The sequence below is a fragment of the Pseudophryne corroboree genome, chromosome 2, assembly GCF_028390025.1.
Source record: "Pseudophryne corroboree isolate aPseCor3 chromosome 2, aPseCor3.hap2, whole genome shotgun sequence".
NCBI lineage: Eukaryota > Metazoa > Chordata > Amphibia > Anura > Myobatrachidae > Pseudophryne > Pseudophryne corroboree.
Window position 1 is genome coordinate 743,861,368 of NC_086445.1, and position 6,887 is coordinate 743,868,254.

General features: G+C 36.9%; 1 pseudogene; it reads left to right on the forward strand.

The window, feature by feature from the left end:
- The first annotated feature begins 990 nt into the window (after positions 1-990).
- LOC135052676 (5S ribosomal RNA) lies at positions 991-1,109 on the forward strand (annotated as a pseudogene).
- The last annotated feature ends 5,778 nt before the right edge of the window (positions 1,110-6,887 follow it).

Below are 6,887 nucleotides of genomic sequence, written 5' to 3' on the forward strand. Positions count from 1 at the left end.
TCCCTATGAGGTAACATGTGTTGAGTGGTGGGTACATACGCGACATAATATACATTGGCAGCAATTGAAGACATACATAATTGAAGTGACCTTCATCGAGAGATCAGTTAATTTACCCACATTCACTTACACTCGCAGCCTCTATATTATGGATGTTTTCCTATGAGGTAATAGCTGTTGAGTGGTCAGTGCACATGTGATACGACATACTCTCAAGACAACTTCGACAGTAGGACCAATTTATTAAAAATTGAGACAGCTTTTGAAAATAACATGAGTGATCAAATGTCGGTAATACTCAGATAAATATAACAATCAGAGAGAGTGGACACGTTTTTAATTGTTTTTCCACATTTTTCCATTCTGTTTCGATGCACATATATGTTATTGTTGTGATTTTAACCTCTATGTTTCACTGTAGTCTGGGTTAAGAAACCAAGATATACCCTATTTCAATATATACTAATAAAGGTTATATTTTATGATAATGAATTTTTCTTCTAGTGCATCAACGATACAGATTTCTTCTCTTTTTTCCTCCCAGTATCAGTTTACATATACTGTAGTTGACAGCACCCCCTAAGTATATTGAGCATTGTCCATGATATAAGAGGGGCCTATGTTAGTGGGTGTATGGTGATGTATTACATACACTCACATCATTTAAATATTGCATATTGAGTGTGCAGATACCAAGCTTTCATTGTATCCACTAACAGGTTTCATTTAAAGCATATGTTTGTGCATACAGCTATATACCTATTATTGGCCTTAATATACACAGTCATATACTATACTTCTCTTTTGTTCGTGGACTCTCACCAGTGATCCGGAGGAGCAGCATGGGTGTATGACATATTCAGCGGCTGTATCACCTCTGCCTAACATTGGCAGCAGATCCACCATTTTGTTTCTTCCCACACTTATCTGCGTCACTCTCCTCTAAGTGATCTCTCATCACTGATCCAGGGAGTGGTTGCGCCCTTAACCTTCTACTATCATACCACACTGAAGATGCCCAATACCGTCCGATCTTGAAAGCTAAAGAGTGTTGGGCTTGGTTAGTACTTGGATGGGAGACCACCTGGGAATACCAAGTTTAGTAGAACTATCCATTCATTTTAAGACTCCATGCCTAACGCTGACAGCAGAATCACTGTACTTTACTTATTTCTAAACTAACCACCTGGTTCACCCTCATTCTCTAAGCAATTTATACCTGGTCAAGGTTCCGGCTGCTGCATGTGTTTGGAGCTCCTTACCACCTGCCCAGCATCTACCCAATATCACGGCTCCTAGCCTCCAATCTCGACCTGCCAGCTCCCTGCACCGCTCCTGGACCCCCTGTCCATTGTATGGACAGGTTTTTTATCCAGCCGATGCCCTCCAGAAAGAACTGCCAGCATAAGGAGAGGTGCCGCACCAAAGCCAAGATGGCGCTGGTTGCGGGCGCAGATTCCTCTCCCTCTGCCTCGGGACCTGCTGTGTTGCAGAGTATCCCCTTCTCCGTTGGATCCTGCAGCGGTGAGTCACCTCCAGCCTCCCCTGAAGATGTACACAGGCTTCTCCCACCACCAGACGCACCAGTCACTTACAGTGACATGGTGCAAGCAATTAGGGCTGCTATTGGCCCCTTATTAAAGGCACAGACAGATGACATCAGCAGACAGATCTCCCACCTCTCCCAAAGGGTATCTGAGGTAGAACACATGTTGGGGGAAACTTTTTCTGACATATCTGTTCTCAAGCAGGCAGTCTCCTGTAATACCAAATCCTGCAATCAGCTTCATAACAAGCTCAAAGACCTTGAAAATAGGTCAGAGCGAAACAACCGTTGCCTGATAGGGCTGCCGGAGTCTATCAAGGGTCCTGAAGTTTTTGACCTTGCCGTCTTTAGTTCAGAAGAGCTGCACATACCTTGTGGTGGAACGTGCGCACAGGATTGGCCCTGTTTGCCAGCAGGACAATAGTTGCCTACGCGCAGTCATATTTAAAACTTTGAATTACCTGCATAAGGAATCCCTCTGGATGTCAGTAGATAAAGACAACCTTTCTGTCAAACTGACAGGTGGTAACACCCCTTTCTCCTAGGCTCCACCCCCTTTAATATTAAATGATAGTGTTTGATATCGCTTTAATATAAAATTTAATATAAATTTATAGTGTTCGATATTAAACCGTATTAAAAATTGTCGCGTAACACCAGTCGCAGAGTGTCACGCAACACCAGTCGCAGAGTGTCACGTAACAGTCGCAGAATGCGCAATAAATCTGTATCAGAAACCAGCTTGTGATGAAAAACAGTTTCAAACATGACTTTGTTATAGTTCACATGTTATAGGTCACACATTCCAACAATTTAAACGTCACGCTTGGTACACACAGTACAGCTTTAAAAAAGCATAATGACTAATGACCATGTCCATATTCTTAGATGCACGGAAGCATCACACATGGCACTAATTTAAAAACATATTGATTTTAATGGCCATGAGTGATAAATGATGACAGCACATTTTAAAAATCCACAGATCTACGGACTACAATATGACCATGTCCATTTTCTTAGATGTACGGAAGCATCACACATGGCACTAATTTAAAAACATATTGATTTTAATGGCCATGAGTGATAAATGATGACAGCACATTTTAAAAATCCACAGATCTACGGACTACAATATGACCATGTCCATTTTCTTAGATGTACGGAAGCATCACACATGGCACTAATTTAAAAACATATTGATTTTAATGGCCATGAGTGATAAATGATGACAGCACATTTTAAAAAAAGCAGCTTGTTATCTCTGTAGAAGAACATTAGCGCCACCTACAGGTTTATGTGTTGACTCAAATCGGATTTTTCCGTATTTTGGATTAATTAGATATCATAATGAGATATCATGGTGATGAGTCCTAAATCTAAGCACAGAATGCATTTATGTTACATGTACACATTATACACAGCCTGAAAGTAATTTTAGCTACAAATCAGTAAGCCAGTGGATATTTATGGAATCATAAAATAATTTTTATTCATGTACATTAGTTCATAAGAACTTCTGTATAATGCTTTTTATGAATTAATTTTGTTATTAAATAATTTTATGGGCTTTTTATGATTTTGTTATTGCATTTATGTTACATGTACACATTATACACACAGCCTGAAAGTAATTTTAGCTACAAATCAGTAAGCCAGTGGATATTTATGGAATCATAAAATAATTTGTTTTCATGTACATTAGTTCATAAGTACTTCTGTATAATGCTTTTTATGAATTAATTTTGTTATTAAATAATTTTATGGGGTTTTTATGAATTATTTTTGATATTAAATAATTTTATTCTAATTGTTTGTTTGGGTGACTTTTTAAAAAAAAAATTTTTTGGTGATTGGTTATCCGCTGTAGGAATCCAGAAAACCTCATCTTCTACAGTATAAGATATACCCATTTGGAAGGATAGCCATTCAATCTATACAAGAACTTTAGAGCACTCAGGAATTGTTTTTTCTGTATATATATATATATATATGTATATATAAGTATTTGGTATGTTTTTGAAGCGTTGAGTATGACGTGTAAGGTACCGCTAACAGATTATATATTTATTGTAACTGAAAAGAATTATTACATTTACTAATGTATAAACCAAAGATTATGTGTTTAAAAACCCCACCCCAGCATCTTGGAAATGTGGGACGGCATACCACAGGTTGGTGGGGGCCATATGGCTCACATCCATGGCTATAAGAATAGGACACAGCACTGAAGTGGGACAGAGCACTGAGAAGGAATTTCAAACGAACTTGCATCGCTATACACACGTGAAGACATTATGGTAAGTGTTATTATTATTATTTATTATTATTATTATCATTATGGATCTAGCATGTTATATTTTTTTTATTTTACAAATATGGCTGTGAAATAAGTATAATTGTCACACACTGAAGGCTGTTTAAATATGTGGTAATCATTTTGGGAATGCACCGACACAGTATTTCATGTAAATCGTTTGACTAATCTCATGTTTATACAAATTGCATATTTTTTATTTTACAAATATAGCTGTGAATTAATGTGAGTAAAGTGCAAACAAGTTGTATAAAATGTTAGGAAGCGCTTCCTAACATTTCATATTCCATTTTTGCACTTTAATCTACAATTGGTATTTAGTAAGTACCATTGGGAGCCGCTTAGTATTGTTAGTAAGTACCATTGGGAGCCGCTTAGTATTGATTAAATTAATTAAGTTTGTGTATGATAAAACGCGCAGGCTAGTTGATCATACGTGCACCAGGCATTTCTTTTGGTTTTTAATTAATGTGACATTATATGTGGTAATAGTGCCATCTAGTGGTTCATTTTGGGAATGCACCGACACAGTATTTCATGTAAATCGTTTGACTAATCTCATGTTTATACAAATTGCATATTTTTTATTTTACAAATATAGCTGTGAATTAATGTGAGTAAAGTGCAAACAAGTTGTATAAAATGTTAGGAAGCGCTTCCTAACATTTCATATTCCATTTTTGCACTTTAATCTACAATTGGTATTTAGTAAGTACCATTGGGAGCCGCTTAGTATTGTTAGTAAGTACCATTGGGAGCCGCTTAGTATTGATTAAATTAATTAATTTTGTGTATGATAAAACGCGCAGGCTAGTTGATCATACATGCACCAGGCATTTCTTTTGGTTTTTAATTAATGTGACATTATATGTGGTAGTAGTGCCATCTAGTGGTTCATTTTGGGAATGCACCGACACAGTATTTCATGTAAATCGTTTGACAGATATTAATTGTATCTCATTTTCATTATTGGTTCAGAGACAGACAATGCAGAACATCAACAGCAAAGATGATTTCATGTGTAGATCCGGTTCTGATGATGATGATTTGCCAAGTTATCAAACGACCCATGGTAAGCTATGTCTATAAATACCATTGACACGTTTTTATTTATATTTAAAGTTTAAATAGTATGAAATTATAGTCAAGGTCTACAATTTGTTCATTTTTACTTATTTTTAAAAGTTTAAATAGTATGAACGTACAACAGTCTGGATACATTGATAAGTAATTATTAAATAGTAATTATTAAATAATTATTATTTTCTCATTTTTATTTCTCCCTATTTATTTCTCCCAATTTAATAGAGAATTTCGATTCGGTTGGTGATAGCCCATTTGGCTTAGATTTCAGCGTTATACCCGATTTTACTAATATTTTGGAATTGGCTCCAGCCTGTGAGTAACATGATATTTTTATTTATTTTTTATTTATTTATTTAATTTTTATTATTTTTATTTATTTATTTATTTATTTTTCCACGGCTAAAGAATTAAAAATAAACCTTGTACAGTTGTGCTGATTTGTTGTCAACTGTACACACTTTATATTCTCAATAATACATCTCTTTTTCATGTTATTCTAATTTTATACCGTATGTAATATTTATTTTTTTCATTTTTTCACCGGCTAAAGATTCCACAAAAATGGATGATGCGACGGCTGACGGTATTCTACGGGACATATTGAACAAACCTGAATATTGTCACAACGCCGCTATATAGACCAGCAATGTTGTTGATGAGCGACCGTTTTTCCCCCACGCGACAGGGGGTCGGGCTAAAACATTCGAATATAAAGCAGGTGTGTAATCAAGCACTGTTATATGGTATATTGTTATGCTGTGATTTAAATGCTGATTTACGTGCACCGGCGTTTATATTTATTTTATAATATATGTATTACAGATGACGCTGTAGCAAGGCGATATGATCCTACGATACCAACAGGCCGTGATACAGTCGCGCAAATACACAGGCCTAGTACAAGCGGGAAAACATCAAAACGCACAACCGCAGCTGAAACGGAGATCCATCAATTCGCAGCAGCAGGTGTGTAATCAAACACTGTTATATGGTATATTGTTATGCTGTGATTTAAATGCTGATTTACGTGCATCGGCGTTTATATTTATTTTATAATATATGTATTACAGATGACGCTGTAGCATGGCGATATGATCCTACGATACCAACAGGCCGTGATACAGTCGCGCAAATACACAGGCCTAGTACAAGCAGGAAAATATCAAAACGCACAACCGCCGCTGAAACAGAGAACCATCAATTCGTAACGCCGTCGATTGTACATAACAGCCTAAAGGATGTTGCTAGGTCATCGGTTATGGTGGTGCATAACGGTTGTATCAACCCGAACAAACGAAGGCCGGCTCGACCAAGAACGAATGAGAGAAGTCATAATTCAGCATTTACATATCTTAAAAGAAAATTGTCCTATTCCGAAAATGATAAGCCGCAACGGAGAAGGATCGCGTTACAAACTGTATCAAGCGTAAGTAACGATGTTGCTGTAACATCAAAACACACAGCGTTTAACACTGCAGACCGGGATGTCGCTGGTAATACAAAGACTGTAAAGGTTAAGAGGGCATCGCGTCTCTCAAGAAGTAATGTTAAGCAATTGCCGCAATCAGCTGTAATCACAATTCCAGATACACAGGTTTGTTCTGAAACAGAAACAAGGCACATAGCAGGCATTGGTTTGTTATCAAATGTTGACTCAAGAAGTAATGTTAAGCAATTGTCGCAATCCGATGTCATCACTATTCCCGATACACAGGATTGCTCTGAAACAGAAACAAGACACATAGCTGATAATCCTGTGATATCAGATATTGATGACATAAATGGGCAAGAGCTTATTACAAACTGTGTAGAGTCAGCGACACAAGATAAGCAGAATAGTTCTGATGAAGTATTATCAGCCGTTGCAGGAATACCTGGTAATACTACAACGGTTGATTGTGTAACATCAATGCCCAATATTTTTACGACAGCCATGGT